Source organism: Caretta caretta, chromosome 2 (genome assembly GCF_965140235.1).
Source record: "Caretta caretta isolate rCarCar2 chromosome 2, rCarCar1.hap1, whole genome shotgun sequence".
Lineage (NCBI taxonomy): Eukaryota > Metazoa > Chordata > Testudines > Cheloniidae > Caretta > Caretta caretta.
Genome location: NC_134207.1, coordinates 131,053,468 through 131,073,118, shown reverse-complemented (window position 1 = coordinate 131,073,118; position 19,651 = coordinate 131,053,468). Strand labels below are relative to the sequence as shown.

Genomic DNA, 19,651 nt, shown 5'->3' with positions numbered 1-19,651 from the left:
TATATTTTTATTAACTTCGTCTTGGAGAAGCCGTGTTCTCCACTGGCAACTGTCACAGGAAGTGTTAGAAGTATGTGCAGAGCAACAAAAGCATTTGGAAAGAGGGTGGTCATCTTATTTGTGCACATATATTCCAGAACAGCCTTTGGAGTTGATCCTGCTGAAATGTATCAGTTCATCACCTAAATCACTCGCATCAACACTGTGCATGTCATCATGTGTCAACACTGTCACTAGTGCCCTGCATTGCTGGGGTAGCTATTCTTCAGCAAGTTTTGGAGGAGTTTTGGAATATCATAGAACATCCCAAATATACTGCTGTGTTCTTTGAGCTGCGTGAAATGTTCTTCAACTGATTTTATTGCACAATCTAGCACTTGGTTGAAGAATTCAACTTTGAATTGTTGTTTGGGGTCTCTTATGGGATTATCACATGCCTCATAATCAAAATGTCTTCTTCTTCGGTGACTCTCATATTCTTGAATGGGTGGGAAAATAGCTTCAGTGTGAAGTTCCTCTGCCAACTTCTTTGCACGCTTCAGAATGTTTTGAAATCCCTCATCTGACCAGTAAGACTGCAGATATGACTTTGCTTTGTCCAGTTGTTCCACTGCTTCAGATATATCAAGGTCAACACCTTGGAGTCTCTTGCTTATAACATTTATTTCAAACAGTATGTCATGCCACAACACTAAGCCACACAGAAATTTGCAGTTATGTATGTTTCTGGTGATTCCATTTCCCTCTGCCACTCTTCTCCCATGAACAGTTCCTGTCACAGCATTATCTTCCATAATGGCAACTATGGGATCATCTATTTTCCCAATTTGGTGTTTGATAGGCTTTATCGCCTCCACTCGACTTTCCCATCATGTGGCACTCAGTGGTTTCAGTGTCAGAGGATGTTCCCAGATGTTGCTTCAAAATTTGCTATCAATGAGTTGATGCCCAGAGAAAAATACATAGATGCTTTGAATTACATGAAAACATTAAGCAGTCTCACTAGAAGCAGATGCTGCATCACTGACCACCAAGTTCAATGAATGAGAACTGCATGGGACAAAAAAAGCTTGAGGGTTTAACTCTCGGATCCATGTCTACACTCTGTTCTTTCCTCTCATGTGGGCACCATTATCGTAGCACTGACCTCTCATGTCAGCTATCGCAATTCCCATATCTTCCAGCTTTTTAAGAGGCACATTTGTCATACCAGCTCCTGTAGTATCATCAATGTCAATACATTCTAGAAAATGCTCTCTGACAGTCACCATTGCAGGGACATTTTCACTAGGTTCTGTTGTTGTTGCAAAATGCACCATTAAAGTCATTTGTTCCGCATGGCTCATGTCAGGTGTGCAGTCCAGAATAACAGAGTAATATCTTGCTGACTTCAGATCTGCCACAATCTTCTATTTGACTTTTCTTGCCAGTAACTGTATGATCTCATTTTGAATTGTTTTTCCAAGGTAGTGGTGTGTGTACATTTCTTTGGTGGTGGCTCTTCTTTGATGCTGTACTCCAGGAGCATGTAACTCAGCCATGAGCACCACAATTTTAAGGAAATTTCCATTGTTTGGCACATACAACTGATCTGAAGTGCCATACAGTACTAGGTTTTGGGTAGCAAGCATTTGCACAATTGCAATGAGCCTTTTCAGAACATTTTGCCAGTAAAGAGACTCCGATGCAACCTTCTCTTGTGCTGATCATCTATGGTGGCCTTTAACCTTAGTCTCATCTCAATCTCTTTCCACCTATGGAATGCTCTCTGGTGATTTGCTGCCTTCTCATGGCATGCCAGATTTCTAGCCAGATTTTTCCAGTCCTTTTGTTCCTGTAGAAAGCAATGTGGCTGGAACATTAGACTGGAAGAATTTGCAACAAAAACAGTATGCAGCTGTCAAGGTTCCTCCCCCACTCTGAACTCTAGGGTACAGATGTGGGGACCTGCATGAAAAACCTCCTAAGCTTATCTTTACCAGCTTAGGTCAAAACTTCCCCAAGGTACAAAGTATTCCACCCGTTATCCTTGGACTGGCCGCTACCACCACCAAACTAATACTGGTTACTGGGGAAGAGCTGTTTGGATGCGTCCTTCCCCCCAAAATACTTCCCAAAACCTTGCACCCCACTTCCTGTACAAGGTTTGGTAAAAGCCTTACCAATTTGCCTAGGTGACTACAGACCCAGACCCTTGGATCTTAAGAACAATGAACAATCCTCCCAACACTTGCACCCCCCCTTTCCTGGGAAATGTTGGATAAAAAGCCTCACTAATTTGCATAGGTGACCACAGACCCAAACCCTTGGATCTGAGAACAATGAAAAAGCATTCAGTTTTCTTACAAGAAGACTTTTAATAAAAATAGAAGTAAATAGAAATAAAGAAATCCCCCCGTAAAATCAGGATGGTAGATATCTTACAGGGTAATTAGATTCAAAAACATAGAGAACCCCTCTAGGCAAAACCTTAAGTTACAAAAAAGATACACAGACAGAAATAGTTATTCTATTCAGCACAATCCTTTTCTCAGCCATTTAAAGAAAACATAATCTAACACATACCTAGCTAGATTACTTACTAAAAGTTCTAAGACTCCATTCCTGGTCTATCCCTGGCAGAAACCAGCATACCGACAGACACAGACCCTTTGTTTCTCTCCCTCCTCCCAGCTTTTGAAAGTATCTTGTCTCCTCATTGGTCATTTTGGTCAGGTGCCAGCGAGGTTACCTTTAGCTTCTTAACCCTTTACAGGTGAGAGGATTTTTCCTCTGGCCAGGAGGGATTTCAAAGGGGTTTACCCTTCCCTTTATATTTATGACAGCAGCATTCTGGGTTTTTGAGTACATAAGCCATGGCCTCTCCACTTTGTCACCATTGGGGATTTCACGCCAGTAATGTGTTGGATGGAAACTTCTATTTTCATTGTCTTTGGGGACCATGAAGCTTTTCACTTGCTGTGGCCCATGCAGTACAAGGAAGTCCCTCAGGCTACTGCTCAAGTGGGTCCATAGTCCTGGATCATCTCGACTTAAGGAACTAAACTCAACAGCAGCTGTTTCTTGCACCTCCACCACACTCTTCTCTGATCTACACTTTTCTTCAGGAATGTGCATGGTTACATCCATTTGAGATGCAGATATGGATGCTGCAGTAGCTGCCAGGTCAGCTGCACTCTGAGTAACTGGAAGATCAGGCATCTCCTCACCACTCACATCCTCACTGGGGCCAGAAGGCTCAATGTGAACATTTGTGTCTATGTATCTCAGGAGAGCTCCTTCCTGCTTAGATAGAAAAGCTTCCTTTGCTTGCTTGCTTTTTCTGAATGCTGCCCCAGAGGGGCATTTTCTTCTTTCTCTCATGACTGCTGTTCTGTGCCAGCTATAGTGGCTCTCAACACTCAATTGATGGAGACAAATAAGCAGGCTGGTAGCAGGGCCTGAGTGAGGGAAGATATCAGCATCTTAAGGGCCTAACAGTCTCCTACTACTTCAGTTGACTGCCTGTTCTCCTCAAGTGGGTTCAGAGAAGCAGCAGAAAACAGGAAGCTCCTGAGAAGCTGGTGTTAATCAGTCCAGGCTCCTGGGGGTGGTAGAGAGGTAAATAAGAGGCTCCTCCTCTCTCTCCCTGCTTTCTGTTATTCCCTCTCACCTTTTCTCCTGCCTGCCTGTTATGTCTTTTGTGCCCTCCTTCCTCCAGCACAGCACTCCACCAACTCTGTGCATCTAGAGCAGAGAGAATATATATGCACCAGCAGCAGACACAATTTTCTACACTCTGGGTCCTAGTGCCCCCCCCATACAGTCTGGCACCTGAGGTGTCTGCCTCAGTTCGCCTCATGGTAATACCAGCCCTGCTTGTCTCTCCCTTATTTCTGCTATAACAGCCCAGGCTTTCCCCAGATTCCAACCCTTCTCCTAGATTTCCATGTTTTTGATGTACCTGTGGGCTTTGGTCACCTGCCCCCATCAAACCTAGTTTAAAGCCCTCCTCACTAGGTTAGTCAGTCTGTAGTCAAATATGCTCTTCCCCTTCCTCAATAGGTGGACCCCATCTCTGCTTAGCAGTCCTTCTTCCTGGAACAGCATCCCGTGGTCAAGGAAGCTAAAGCCCTCCTAGCAACACCATTCTCACAGCCAGGCATTCACCTCCAGGATGCATCTGTCTCTGCCAAGGATTCTAGACTGGAAGGACTGAGGAGAACACCACCTGCGCTCCCAACTCCCTCAGCCTTACTCGCAGAGCCCTGTAGTCAATTCTGATCTGCTGAGGGTCATACCTTGCAGTATCATTCGTGCTCACATGGATGAGTACCATAGGGTAGAAGTCAGAAAGCTGGATGATCCTCAACAAACCCTCCATAACATCTCAGATACGAGCCTCTGGCAGGCAGCATACCTCCTGGGATGTCATGTCGGGGCGACAAATGGGTGCCTCTGTCCCCTGCAGAAGAGAGTCTCCAACCACCACTATGCTACATTTCCTCCATTTCCTGGCTGTGATCCTCCCGGCGTTGGGGGTACATGGCTTCTCCTCTTCAACCTTTGGGGGTGATTCCTCATCACTCATTGCCAGGGCAGCATAACTGTTCTCCATCACCATGGTGGGTGGGTTGGGAGTAGGGGCAGAGCACTGCCTGCTCCCAGAGGTAACCAGCAGCCAGTGTCCTCCCTGTACCAACACCTTATCCTCCTCCCCCAGTGCCATGACAGCAGTCCTCTCTTGCTGGATGGTGTCCTCAGCCTTGGAAGTCTCCATATGAATGCTGTCAATGAATTCCTCATCTGCACAGATGCTCCTCAGCCTAGCCCCCTCCTCCTGTAACTCTCCCACCTGCTTCCTGAGAGATTTCACAGGCAGGCACCTCTCACACTGGGTGGTCTCCCCCAGCCTGGCTTTCTGTGAGTGGGAAATGCAGGCTACAGTCTCTGCAAATCCACACCAGGATCTGGGTAGAGGCATCCATGGTTAGTTTCTCTGTCTGGATACAGGCGCAGGTGGAGGAGACAGGAGCAGTGTTGGCACTGGCAATATGGCCCTTCCTAAGCATAATGATTATATTATGACTCCCTCTCACAAACTCCGCTGTTCGCTAGCTCTCCTTGGTCACTTAGCCTCTGGCTTTTAAGGCCTTCCCTCCTAGATCAGCCCTACCCCCTCATAGATCACAAGGCTGATCAAGGATGATCAAGGGAACAAAGGCTCAAACTATCCCCAAACACACAATCCCAATTGACCCTGTAACTGAAATAACCTGAAAGAAAAAGAAAAACACGAACAGACAAACTCACTCCCCACAAGGTTAGTACTCACACCTTGTTCGTTCAGCAGGGGGATTTCCTTTGCCCTATCTCAAACTTCCGTGTTTGCGGTCCCCTGTTCGCTAGTTAGTGAGAGCACACTGCTCCAAGAAGACTTAACCCTCCTGGTCAACCTCAAATTCCCTGTCACCCTTTTCCTCTCCCTGCCTCCTCACCCAGGTGATCAAGGTCCTATCTTAGGTAGTTGTGTGGTTACTACCTACCTGGACTCCAGACTTGAAAAACTGGTTAACCATTGTTCTGCTAGGGTAGGGCCTATTGAGTTGTTGATGGTCCTTAATGACCATCTCATACAGAGACAAACCCAGGCACTATTTCCCCACCCCTCTTCTTAATTCACGAAATGTGATTCAAGACTTCAGGAAATGACAACCAAGAGGTATAAACATACACAGACTTCAGAAAAATCAAACTGGAATTCATAATTTGTACAAAAACAGATCCCCCAAGTCATCACACTAAGCACTCCGAAAGAAAGAAACAGGGTGATAAGAGGAAATGTAAAAGGGAAAGATAAATGAAGAACCAGTGATTTTGCTTATGGGCCTGATTCACTCTTGACATAAACACCATACCACTGACTTCAGTATAGTTGCACCCTCTAACACACTCTAGACTAGTTGTGAATTGGTCTTTATGTGCCTAAAATAACCTGTTATTTTAAAACAATCAATATATCAGACAGAAACAGTGACCACAATATATTGGGCCTTGAAGAAAGCAGGTTAGCTTAATGGTCTACAGCCCTGGGGAAGGACAGAAGATATTTATGTTGCTCTCTGCATATGAATAAGAATGGGAAAAAGGTGAGGAGGTTATTCTATTAACCAGATCCATCACTGGACAGCATGAAAATTGTATTGTATTTCCCAACATAGTCTGGGGGGAATTGTAATGGGTCCATTGACGTTATTTTTTGATTCTGCCTAAATTAAGTGAAGGTTTTACATTTATAAGTTTTCTATTTAGCCAAAGATCAATATCCAATTGCATGTTTCAACTTACTTTGTCCTGTAAAAAGTTTTTGCCGTGATTTATGGAGGCATTTTAATTACAGAGTGCTGCATAAGTAATTGAATTATGAAAAATATGTCCTGTAAAAGACAGCCACAAGTCATGCCTAAATAGAACAGCTTAATAAAACCGTGGACTTAAAATATAGATTCATAGATATTAAGGTCAGAAGGGACAATTATGATCATCTAGTCTGACCTCCTGTACAATGCAGGCCACAGAATCTCACCCACCCCCTCCTGCGATAAACCTCTCACCTGTGTCTGAGCTATTGAAGTCCTCAAATCATGGTTTAAAGACTTCAAGGTGCAGAGAATCCTCCAGCAAGTGATCCATGCCCCATGCTACAGAGGAAGGCGAAAAACTTCCAGGGCCTCTTCCAATCTGCCCTGGAGAAAAATTCCTTCCCGACCCTAAATATGGCGATCAGCTGAACCCTGAGCATATGGGCAAGATTCACCAACCAGATACCCAGGAAAGAATTCTCTGTAGTAACTCAGATCCGACCCCGTCTAATATATCATCGCAGGCCATTGGGCCTATTCATCGTGAATATTTAAAGATCAATTAATTGCCAAAATCATGTTATCCCATCATACCATCTCCTCCATAAACTTACCGAATTTAATTTTGAAGCCAGATATGCAGGTCTCAACTATAACCTCTAGTTTGGTGAAAAGTTGTCCTTTTTAGGAGACTCAGACTCATAGACTTTAAGGTCAGAAGGGACCATCATGATCATCTAGTCTGACCTCCTGCACATTGCAAGCCACAGAATCACACCAACCCACTCCTGTAATAAACCCCTAACTTCTGCATGAGTTACTGTAGTCCTCAAATCATGGTTTAAAGATTTCAAGTTACAAAGAATTCACCATTTACACTAGTTTAAACCTGCAAGTGACCCGTGCCCATACTTCAGAGGAAGACAAAAAAACCCCTGGGTCTCTGCTAATCTGACCTGGGGGGAAATTCCTTTCCGACCCCAAATATGACAATCAGTTAGACTCTGAACATGACAAGGGGTCAAACCAAAATTCAGAATTTGAACAGCTTTGTACACAGAGGAAGGATAGTCTTGTAGATAAGATAATGGGATGGACTCCTGAGAACTGATTCTGATTCTCATCTATCCCACAGACATCTGGTATGATCCCGATACTTCTCTGCCTCTGTTCCTCATTTGCAAAACAGGGATGGTTATTGTTTCTTTCACCTCCTTTTTTCCTCATCTGTATAGTATGTAATCTCTTTAGGGAGGGACTGTTTATTATTGTGTATTTGTACAGCATCCAGGACAATGGGGCCTTGGCATCAGGTGGGACCACTAAATGGTACAGTAATGTAAATAATAATACATTAAAATCTGAAAGAGTACAGAACCAGATCAAGATCTGAATTTATAGCTGGCCTCTATAGCCCTCATTTTCAGTCTGAAGAATGATTTTGACCATCTGACGTAGGGCTTCCAATTTCCCAACATGTGCAAGCAAGTCACATTGTATGTATGCATATAGACATGTATGCATGCAAATCCAAGTCATGTACAAACACAAGGGATCTGTATGCCCAAGCTGGGAGCACAACACACACACACACACACACTTGGGTCCTATTCCAAAGTCCATTTAAGTCAATAGAAATATTTCTGTAGATTTCAATGGGATTGGCTCAGACCCAGAGCTGACTGGAAGATAATTCCTTTTTGTAGTAATTTATGTGGTTTCAGTTTGTTTTTGTTCTGCACTGGAATGAAAACAAAATCTATTCAATGCTTCTGCAAAAACACATGCATATGTCTTTCTCCGGGTTGTTAGGAGACTGGTCTGGGATGTGGGAGACCCAAGTTCTCCACAGGGATTTAAATCTGGTCTCCCACATCCCAGATCAGTATCAGTCATAGAGTGAGTAAGTCAGTAGTCTCTCTCCCAAAAGCCTGACAGAAGTTTAGTGAAAACTGGTATGTTTTCATGAAATATTTCAGTGAAAATGTTCTAAAATCAGTTCTAAAATGCACACCTGTTTCAAAATCTGGTTAATCTCTGTGAGGACTAAATCCAAACCTAGATCCAGGGCACTCCCAATGTTTGGGAAAAGTCAGAACCAGATCCAAGCTTTGAAAGAAATTGATAAGATAGATTCTAATAAAGAAAGATGAGGGAAGGGAGATGAACAGGACCATGTACAAAAATTTGATCCTATCTTCTAACTGAAATAAGCTATTCTTTTATTATTAGGATGAATAGTTCCTTTTAAATATCAAGCACTAAATGTTCTAAAACACAGGAAGGATTCTTAGCTGTATATCGACAGCCCACATACTGATCCACACGCTGATTATTACCCAAGAAGAAAGCAAATCATATTTAGAGGATGACAAGTAATATTTGTATGCTCCATGGCATATGCAAGGTCACTGTTTGAAATTCAGAATCACTACCAAAAACCAAATTTGTAAAAAAAAGAAAACATAAGAATTAGCAGCCTTGCCTTCCTGGGTGGTGTGAGGGAAAGGTGTGTTGTTAACTTATACAGGGTAAAATTCTAGTGAAGACAAGGCAATTTGAATTTTTCATACAAATTAGAAGTTTGAGGTAAACCCTAGGCATCCTCATAGTCTTTAACTTGACCTGATGACTCATGGGAAAAATGCAAACTGCCTTGTCTTAGCTGGGATTTTAACTTGTATTAGTAAACTGGAATTAAGATCATTTTCCTAGTGAAGACACTGCTTGAGTGTCTTCACTTTTTACTTCCACACATAACATTGGCTATAAATTCTACATAAGCTGTATGAATGATTCACAAAGCTCAAAATAACTTAGAGATTTAGCATACACCACCAGTAAATAGATTCAAAGACTTATATTTGGTCCCTCTTAAAAAAGACGTACAGCTGCCTTAAAGCAGCTGATGATTCCCAAAGCACAGGGGAATCCTGAGCTGCTGGAACCATATGTGTACCTGCCTGTTCTGACCCCTTACTTGCATCCAGTACAGGGGTTACTTGTTGATCACAGCCTATGCGGCAACCCCCGGAGGACTGTTATCTGCTGGTACAAGGTAAAGCAGCACCTATGTGGCTTTTTAAATTGTGCCAGGAGCCATTTTGGCTCCTTGGAGACCCGTTTATAAAGAAGTGGCGAGGAAAGTTCATGCACTGTAATAATGCTGAATAGCCATATCTGGGCATATGGATTCTCCTTTCCCCACATTTCATCACATAAAGTATGTTCTAGTTTCCCTAAATTCAGAAAAGCCATGATCTCATATCCATAAATATTTTAATCTGCTGGTTGCCACTGAACAGCAAATATAATGTTCACAGGACACTGGAACACAAATTACAGTTAAAATTAATGGCAGGCTAACATTTTTGCAATAATTTTCTGTCTCCAATTGACAGACATTCAATGGGGAAGAACAAAATGTATATTTTCTTCAGCACACTATCCATTTAATCTGGCAGCTGAAGTAGAAAGAACATATTTCATTACATAGTACTAAAGATTTTAAAAGATAAAAGGGAAAGCATACAGCAAAAACCCTTCAAATACAAAGGTTGGTAGGTGTCCTAATAAACACGGTTCCTAGTTATAATCCTCTCTCTTGCAGCATTTCAATTCAAATGAGATATAAATCACTGGACGAAAAAAAGCCAAAAAACAGGAAACAGTGTTGTCAGAAATATGCCTAATCATGCTAAGTAGTATCTGCAATCATTGGGTTCCCTTGTGGAGTAAAATGCTACTCAATAAGGGTTAGAAGCATCTGGTCAGAGAGCTTTCATTTTAACCGTAGATACGGTGAGCATTGCACATCACTTGCTGAAGAAGACTCAGCTGCTAGTTTTTCTGAGGAATAGTGGGGAATTTCAGGGCTTCATTTTGTATCCCCATGTTCTGTGACTGTTGTGGAGTTAGACATTTATATGTTATTATGGAAAACATATATTATTTCTCTTCTCTCGAGCTGGTGCGAGAGGATTATCTGGAAGATGCAGTTAAGAGGGGAACAGCAGCAGTTTACCTGCTTTTCTCCAAAATAAAGTCCCAGTAGAAAAAGTAATTGAGACATCTAAGGTGCAGTTTCATATTATATTAGCGTACTCATTGATAAGAAGGGAACATGCAGATTATGAAGCAATATAGTATTAAATATGTCATTGTCGAGCCAAGAAAGATTTGGATATCTTACATGGGACACTTACTTTGTCATCAATATTTTGGATATTTTACCATTTCCTTTCCCACTACTTACACACAGTGAGCTAGATCTCAATCTCATTAACATCCATATAAATCAAGAGTGAATATACTAACATCAATTTAAAGTGAGATTAGAATCAGATCAGAATCTTCTTTTATGTCCTGTCATTATCTTAGTTTTAGTGTGTGTGCAAATTACAATACAGTCTCTGACTAGATGGTCATATTATTTCTCCAGCGGTGCAATACAACATTATGCTTTTTAATTTCTGAAATGTATCAGTGTTTGAAACCAGGAGGGTAGAATGGCAATGATTATGCAACCTTTACTAAAGCAATGTCCCAAATACATGCTCAGTGTTGTAACACATATTATCTACTTTCTTTAGCTTTTATGATTCAAAAAAAAAAAATCTGAAACACTATTTCAAAGCTAGTGGCAGGCATTTAATACATTCTAGGGAAATTATTTATGCCTATTATTTTCTTTAACTAGGACTCAGAAAATGTGGATTTGAAGGACAGCTGTCAGTCACTGAGAATCATAATACACCTCTGTCAAGGTTCCTCCCCGACTCTGAACTCTAAGGTACGAGATGTGGGGACCTGCATGAAAACCTCCTAAGCTTACTTTCACCAGCTTAGGTTAAAACTTCCCCAAGGTACACATTCATTTTATCGTTTGACCCTGGATTTCCACTGCCACCACCAAACTTTATCTGGGTTTACTGGGAAACGTAGTTTGGACACGTCTTTCCCCCCAAAATCCTCCCAACCCTTGCACCCCACTTCCTGAGGAAGGTTTGGTAAAAATCCTCACCAATTTGCATAGGTGACCACAGACCCAAACCCTTGGATCTGAGAACAATGAAAAAGCATTCAGTTTCCTTACAAGAAGACTTTTAATAGAAGGAATCACCTCTGTAAAATCAGGATGGTAGATACCTTACAGGGTAATTAGATTCAAAACATAGAGAATCCCTCTAGGCAAAACCTTAAGTTACAAAAAAGGTACACAGACAGGAACAGTCATTCTATTCAGCACAGTTCTTTTCTCAGCCATTTAAAGAAATCATAATCTAACACATACCTAGCTAGATTACTTATTAAAGTTCTAAGACTCCATTCCTGTTCTATCCCTGGCAAAAGCAGCATACCGACAGACACAGACCCTTTGTTTCTCTCCCTCCTCCCAGCTTTTGAAAGTATCTCGTCTCCTCATTGGTCATTTTGGTCAGGTGCCAGCGAGGTTACCTTTAGCTTCTTAACCCTTTACAGGTGACAGGATTTTTCCTCTGGCCAGGAGGGATTTTAAAGGGGTTTACCCTTCCCTTTATATTTATGACAACCTCACTGTTGGCAAGGCAATCATAACATCAGTAGTACCCAGTCCCTTCCTGAACTTATGTTCTGTTTTGTGGTTGTTTTTAAAGGGCGTATTCCCTTTGGATGAATCTTCCCGTTAACAGACCATATTTTAATCAACCAAAGACCATATTCAGGACACTGACTAACCTTTAAAATATAGCAAAAAGAAAAGGAGTACTTGTGGCACCTTAGAGACTAACCAATTTATTTGAGCATAAGCTCACGAAAGCTTATGCTCAAATAAATTGGTTAGTCTCTAAGGTGCCACAAGTACTCCTTTTCTTTTTGCGAATACAGACTAACACGGCTGTTACTCTGAAACCTTTAAAATATAGAAGCATCTCAGACAAGGGACCTGAGAAAAGGCAGTTGAGCAGGTAAAGCCAAAATGATTTGTGTTGTGGAATCAGTTTTAACCTTACTTTCTTGACTGAATACAGATGAATCCCATTATTAAAAAGTGAACAAGATTAGGAAAATCTCCGTAGAATTTAAACATGTGTTAAACTTTAAGCAGGTGCTTAAGACCCTTTACAGTCATGTGCTTAAATGCTGTGCTGACTAGGAAAGGACTTAATTACGTGCTTAAGTTCTTTCTTCAATTGAGCTCTTGGATCTTAATGGAGAGGGAAAGGAAAACCAAAAATGGATATAGGATTGCAATGCTATGTAATGAATAGCCCAGGGATCTGCCTGTTCAGGAAAAATGTCATGCAATTGAATTATAAGATTGTAACTAGCAGCAAAAAGAGGAATAAAATAGTGCATTTTAAAAGCAAATATGCTCAAACCAATTTGTTTAAATGGACACACACACACACAGAGTGGACAAAATTTAACACCACTATAAAGTTAATCTGAATGACTACTGTGAGAGGTTTTAATTAACCACTGATCACACTAAATGTTTTAACAATCATGTAACTATCCTGGTGTAGAATGGACAGAACTGCATTAGGCAGCAGGAGAGCATTGAGAAACCATAAAATATCAAAGTTTCCCCTTTCAGTAGCAATCTCCCCTTCACAAAAAGTGTATCATTCAGTGGGTAATTATTTCATTGTATTTATAATTTCAACATGAATACTCCAGTTGCAGGTTTGAAGCACTCCGATGGCTTCAAACTGTGAACATAAAATGATGGCTTTCAATGGTGGAACATGCAGGAGAATACTCTTTCTGTAGGGAAAAGACAGAGAAGAAAATCAATAGTACTTTATTTATGCAAACTAGTTAGTCCCCCTTGCCCAAAACTGAAAGAATATTCTCAGTGTGATAAGAACATATTGACTGTTGAGGGTAACCTAAAAGTGGTTCCCTGACTCAGATTTCCAGAACTTGTACACTAATGATATAAGAGATTGGTTCACAATCCTGAGAAGCAGATAGGTTATTAGCTCACACGATCAGATTCCTGCCATATCTAGAAAGGTACAGACACAAAATTGCCTTCTAGACTCATTCACCCTGTGGTACTACCAGACTGCTGATCTACAGTAATGAATCATTATTATCCAGATAGACCCCCTTTCAACAGAAAAGCAATGTTTCCATCGTGCACCGACTCCATAGTTTGTCCTTACCATTGTAATAGATGATGATGGGAACTGTATGAGTGAAAAGTTAAGGATGCGCTGCGAGCACAAGTCTCTACTTAAAGTGCCTTACCTGGCAGCAGCAGCAGATTCATTAACCTCTTATGTGGACCAGCCATTAGTGGAGGGCAAAAAACCCAATTCCCTTAGTTTGAGTTACACATGCAACGACCAGCTTTGGCATCTCCTAACTTTTGAATGCATGCTAAGCCCTGCATACTAAACTGTATTTTTTTCTTAAAGCAAATATTGTTTGTTTGTTTGTATTTTGCATGTCAGATTCAGCACTGATGGAAGAAAGCACAACTCTCATTTAATTTGATTCAGCAACTTTAAAATACTCTATCATTGTCTGAAATTAAGCCGGGAAATGTGAGTTATTATTTATTTCTATTACTGTAGCAACTAGGAACATCAGTCATGGACCAGGACCCACTGGGCTAGGCCCTGTGCAAACACAGAACAAAAAGACAGTCCCTGCCCCAAAGGAGCTCACAATCTAAGTATAAGACAAGAGACAACAGATGGATATAGACGGACAAATAGGGGAGTATAAGGTAATAATAAGACAATACCGGTCAGCATGATTGACAGCGGTCTCTGCACACCATCAGCCTATCTGTTATGCTGAGTGGAAAGCCACTCCCAGAACCATTAACAATGATTAGTGTAACAAGTTAGAGTTACTAAACTGAATGGACTTTTATTTTATTTTGAATGCTTAATCAGGTGGTTACAAAGTTCTAAATATGGCTTGATGAATTGAAACTATAAATGAATAATAAAGGTGTTTGCACACATGCAATGCTGCTGCTTCAGAACCAACCTGACTGTTCTGAGGTGTGGTAGATAGATAGATAGATAGACATTGTGTTCCTAGACGTAAACCTTGAGGAGAATCAAGGTATTTGGTTGCTGAAAAAAGGCTCACTTGCTCTAAAGTTGAGCTTCTTTGTCCAGATACTGAGCTGATGTAAGCAGGCTATAGTTCCATTGAAGAAAATGAAACTACCGCAATTTACATCAGCCCATTATTTTTCTTTCTAAGACTTCAGAAACTCTCACTCTCTCTATCACAAGGGCAATACCTACCTTTTTTTTGTTTTTCCCTACCCTAAGATTGTTTTACTTGGGTCCTGAGCCTTCATAACAACAGGAAGACCACTAATCATGTTGGCAGTCTCAGCTGAGAGGCAAGAATTTAATTAGCATGGATTCAATCTCAACTACCCCATTCACCTCTAGATCTGGTCTCCCCCCCGATTCAAAACATATAGAAAGGGGAATGAGGATACTTTGGATGATGTATTCTCTGCATGTACATGGGTAAACTAAGGAATTTGGTATCCTGAGTTAAGAATCCACCATCTTTCATCAACTCAAAATTTTACTACAGATTTAAAAGAAATGTGAACAGAACTAGAATGATAGAGTCACACTTTTCATAACATTTTCCCTGCTTTCCTATTTTGTGGGTAAAGTTCAATTTTCCTAGATAATCACTGCTAAAATGTACCCTGCTGTAAAACAGTATGATTGCCTCTAAATTGACAGGTGTGTTTCCCCCAAACATCTTGCAATTTTATTTTAGATATTTTCACTTCCAAATTCATAATTTATCACCTAAATAAAGATTATTTTGTCCAAAGAGTGGTTTGTTAAAAGGAAATATCGTATGTCTGCAGCAGTGGCATCCTTCTACAGGATGTGGTTCTGGGCTAGATGCAAGGTCGGGTGAGGCTCCATTGTAGATCAATGCTATGTCTCTCTCCATTTGTCCTGGGGAAAACAAATCCAAATTGGACTCCTGTTTCATTTATTCATTTAATTTTCTTAGAGCTTTTCCAACCTGTCCCTAAGAAATAATCAGAAAAAATACATATAGAAACTAAGTAAAAAGTCCTTACCGTCATGAAAGGAGCTCCCAGAGGGTCTAGCAATCTTTCCAGCTGGCATGAGGTATAACATACATATAGTATATAGCAACCCAGCTCTGTCCCTTACACTAGGGAAAGATTAGCTGCTCCTCACATACTATAAATCACAATTGGCAACCTATACAACAAGAATAGGCAGCCACAATCCACTGAGCCTGGGTCTATGATAAATGCCTTCAACCATTGTCACAGCCCAGGGACCAAACTGTAATTCTCTGGGTAAATACATTCACGGAAATCACTCCTTTAATTCCAGGCAAGTGAAGTGGAGCAAATGAGAGCACTAGAGACAGAAACTGGAATTAACTAACACAATTAGTAGTTGTTTTGGGACAACAAAGTAAAACAGACAAAGCTCTTTGCTTTCAGAGTTAATTCCATAGGCCAGACCATGGCATGGGGCTACAAAGGCATAAATAGGAATGAGAGGGATGCTATGTGACTGATACTTTCCATCCTCCTGGGTGAACAGGGAGTGGGCGGAGAGGAGCAGGGAATGTGTGGCATCTTGAGTCTACCCTCCAGTGTGCTGGCCAACACGTTCAACTGTCATGGGGAGTGGTAATTTGATACTGGTGCCCTTTCCCTCTGTGCAGAGGGAAAGCAGATGGGATATTGTGCCACCAAGATGTATAGTTCCTTGCCTGTCAACTCTTGAGACAGTACAGCTCCTCCCCTTAACATAGGGCTAGTTTTAAATTCTTAAAGGCCCAATTCTGTGAGGTGCAGCACATCTCAGGAATGTGAGGCACTCAATATCCCTTTGACCATGTCCAGTACCTTGCTGAATTGGGCTCTTCATGTTTTGTCAGCCAACGTGTCATGTGCAGCATTTCTCCTTGATTGAAAGGTCACCAAAATTACATGTTTTTCATCTGTTTGTGTAGCAACATTTACTAAACAATAGAAACAAAGTAAATATTCCAATAAATAATTTCACAGATCCCAGTCTGTGAAGCAAACCTTGTTTCCACCATGGGATTGCAGGTCACATTCATTGTTGATTATTTTTGAAACTCAACCTATCAGGTCTTTATATTTGGGCAGAAAATGAAAGAGATGATCTCAGATGGGCACAGAGGTGGATTCCAGTGCTCAGCAAACACATTTAGAAAATAAATAGGAATTCACTTTGAAGTACAAATCTGTCTGTTTGTGGATGTTTCATTCTGCAGAATTATCATCTATTCTTATTTCAAAATACAGGTTATCTTGGACACCCATTACAGAGCTGGTTTACATATACACAAAAGTTAAAAAGACAGCTAAATTGTTCAGTATTAAGTCCTTATTAGCATTATTATTATTAATAGATTTCAAAGCCAAACAGGATTTTGTGATCATATAGTCTGATCTCCTGTATAACACATGTTAATTTATTATTTGTATTACAGAAGCTCCTGAATGCCCCCTTAGTCAGGAATCAGAGTCCCATTGTGATAGGTGCTATCTAGCAGTCACAGCTATTATCTTATCTTCATTGTCATTGGTAAATTAAAAATTGTGAGGTGCTCAGATAGTATTGTAAAGGGGGTCATACCAGTAGCTAGTCATGACATTATCTATTTTAATCTAATTTGGGGTTGAAATCCAATTTTGGGTTTATTGTGAGCATAAACCCACTCACTTGCTCACACGAGGTTTATTTCAAACAAGCACACAGAGAACCACATTTCAGCCAGCCTATAAATCTGTGCGCACACATTCTGCATTTGTGCACATAAATCATGTATTTGGTTGTGTAGTTACCTGAGCTCTGTATACAAACAGGTGTGTAGAGGTTATTGCCAGTATAAGACTAGAGGTGGTGACTGAAGAGCTGGCCCCAGATATAAAGTCTGTGCCCCTGGTTCAGTGTGTACACTACCCATATTTAAAAAGCAAACACAAGACCCTAGTTATTACGGTTTTGTGAACAAATAAAGATGAAACATCATAGGAGCTACTTAGTGTGATGGAGAGTTTCATAAATATTCATGCACAGAAGGTAATAAAACCACGTGTAAACCAGCACTTGAATCATCATCCACGATGTCTGGATTCTTTCAATATAGGGAGCAGAAAGTGACAATGGCTTATTGTTATTCTCTCCAAAGCAAGAAATGGAAACTCAAGTCCCTTACAGCCTCCATTGAATGAGCTGGGCTGGAGAAGCAAGCATCTTGCCCATCTGTAAAATCTAAAACAATACAACATTACTCGCCAATAACTGAAACAAGACTGGAAATAAACTACTAGCCACTCCCCTGAATTCAAAAGGCTCTATAAAACCTATAAAGCTCAGCATCGCACCATCTGCTGTGGTGAACTGTGTTTTCCAACACATGCAGAGCTGAGAAGATACTGCTGCAGTTTCCCAGAAATCCTGCATAGGCACAAGGAATATCCAACAAACTGGCAGTGGCCTTGCCATAAATATAAAGGGAAGAGTAATCACCTTTCTGTGTACAGTGCTATAAAATCCCCCCTGGCCAGAGGCAACTTCCTATTACCTGTAAAGGGTTAAGAAGCTCAGCTAAGCTGGCTGTCACCTGACCCAAAGGACCAATAAGGGGACAAGATACTTTCAAATCTTGGGGGAAGGAAGGCTTTTGTTTTGTGCTCTTTGTTCATGTGGTTGTTCTCTCTTGGGACTGAGTGAGGCCAGACAGAAATCCATCTTCTCCAACCCATCCTAATCCAAGTCTCCAATATTGCAACCAGTATAGGTAAGCCAGGCAAGGAGGATTCGTTTATCTTTTGTTTCATGTGAATTTTCCCTGTGTTAAGAGGGAGGTTTATTCCTGTTTTCTGTAACTTTAAGGTTTTGCCAAGAGGAGGATCCACTGTGTTTTGAATCTGAATACCCTGTAAAGTATTTTCCATCCTGATTTTACAGAGATGATTTTTACCTTTCTTTTTTTTTAATAAAATCCTTCTTTTAAGAACCTGACTGATTTTTCCATTGTTCCAAGATCCAGGGGTTTGGGTATTCGATGATTTTGTAACCAATTGGTTAGGATATTATTCTCAAGCCTCCCCAGGAAAGGGGGTATGTAGGGTTTGGGGGGATATTTTCGGGGGGAAGACATCTCCAAGTCGTGTCTTTCCCTGGTCTTTGTTTAAAACGCTTGGTGGTGGCAGCATACGGTTCAAGGACAAGGCAAAGTTTGTACCTTGAGGAAGTTTTTAACCTAAGCTGGTAAGAATAAGCTTAGGGGGTCTTTCATGAGGGTCCCCACATCCGTACTCTAGAGTTCAGAGTGGGGAAGGAACCCTGACAGACCTAAATGGTGATGAAGAAGATCCTGAATGTAGTCTTGTGATTAGAAAGAGCCTAAGGGGAAAGAGCAGTGCAAAATGACAGAGAACTGGTGATACCACTGGGGGAAATCCTCTCCCTCCCATCCACCCCCACCACCCCCGCAAAAAAAGGAAAAAAAAAAGAAAAAGAAAGGACAGTTCTCATTTCAAGTTAACATAGAGTATGCCTTCATCTAATTCAGTGTTTCCCAAACTTGAGACGCCGCTTGTTCAGGGAAAGCCCCTGGCAGGCCAGGCCGGTTTGTTTACCTGCCGCGTCTGCAGGTTCGGCCGATTGCTGCTCCCACTGGCCACGGTTCGCTGCTGCAGGCCAATGGGGGCTGTGGGAAGCGGCTCGGGCTAAGGGACATACCAGCCTCCGCTTCCCACAGCCCCCATTGGCCTGCAGCGGCGAACCGAGGCCAGTGGGAGCAGCGATTGGCCGAACCTGCAGACGCGGCAGGTAAACAAATCAGCCCAGCCCGCCAGGGGCTTTCCCTGAACAAGCGGCGTCCCAAGTTTGGGAAACACTGACCTAATGTAATGCAAAGTCCTCTGATCCTTTTTTCTATAACAGTATTTCTCAACTACTAGCTCACAGTTCCCGCCCTCCCCTGTTCCCAGGGGGCTGTCACAAAAGACATCTGGGAGGTTGCAAGCTGTTGACAGTTTTATTACAATCAAAGCAAAGAAAATCTTACTCCCCTATTCACTGCACACCCTTACCTCTGAAGGTCAAGTATTCTCAACCAACCTCTCGAAGTATACACAAAAATTATATAAGCTTATCACAGATACCTTTACTCTCAAAGTAAAAGTAAAAAAATGTTAGGCTATTTTGAAAATTCTTGACTTCAAATAAGGGGATGCCCACCTGAAAAGGTTGAGATACACTGATGTGTAACAGCCACCAGTATTCATAGAA

The 19,651-nt window shown here is 41.4% G+C and overlaps 1 protein-coding gene across 5 annotated transcripts in view; it reads right to left on the bottom strand.

The window, feature by feature from the left end:
* Positions 1 to 19,651, bottom strand: part of CDH12 (cadherin 12) — an 862,602-nt gene that overhangs the window by 403,290 nt on the left and 439,661 nt on the right. The gene's annotated exons all lie outside the window — the stretch shown is intronic.